Genomic DNA, 587 nt, shown 5'->3' on the forward strand with positions numbered 1-587 from the left:
ATAAAACTCAGGCGCCGCTCCTGCCACTGCCCTGCAGTATCTATCCCGCAGTAGTGCCTGCCGATGAATAACATCTGCCTCTACTTTTGTAGTGCGTTTAAATACTAAACAGAGGAGGAGAAGATGTATAGAGAAGTACTTAAAATAACTGCTTCTAATAGCCTTTAATACAGACATTTTGGGTAAGTAATTACAGCAAATTTCACATTTCACCTTCAACCCCTGAGGCTACACTATTTCTCCACCTCCTCTGAAATGAACTGAAAGCACTTATTCTTTCGCACTGTGATAGAGAACAGTTTAATATTCTGCGGGTTAGCTATTTTTCTTCACTTTCTATTAAAGAATTTACTCGTTAAATAGCATGTTGATGGTATTTTTGCACTGCGAAACAGAGGTCCAGAAAGCCCTCTCTTCAGGAAAAAAAAAAAAAAAATCGATACCACTCACTCTGTGTGGGGGTGGGTGTGGGGGTGGCTGTACACACGCAGATATGAGCACATGCCTTATCACAGGAATGAACAAAGCACGAAAAAGCCCACAATCACATGACATGTTCTATGTACAACTATGATTTAGGCAGTAAC

The sequence above is a fragment of the Haliaeetus leucocephalus genome, unplaced genomic scaffold (assembly GCF_000737465.1).
Source record: "Haliaeetus leucocephalus isolate CR32 unplaced genomic scaffold, Haliaeetus_leucocephalus-4.0 Scaffold406, whole genome shotgun sequence".
NCBI lineage: Eukaryota > Metazoa > Chordata > Aves > Accipitriformes > Accipitridae > Haliaeetus > Haliaeetus leucocephalus.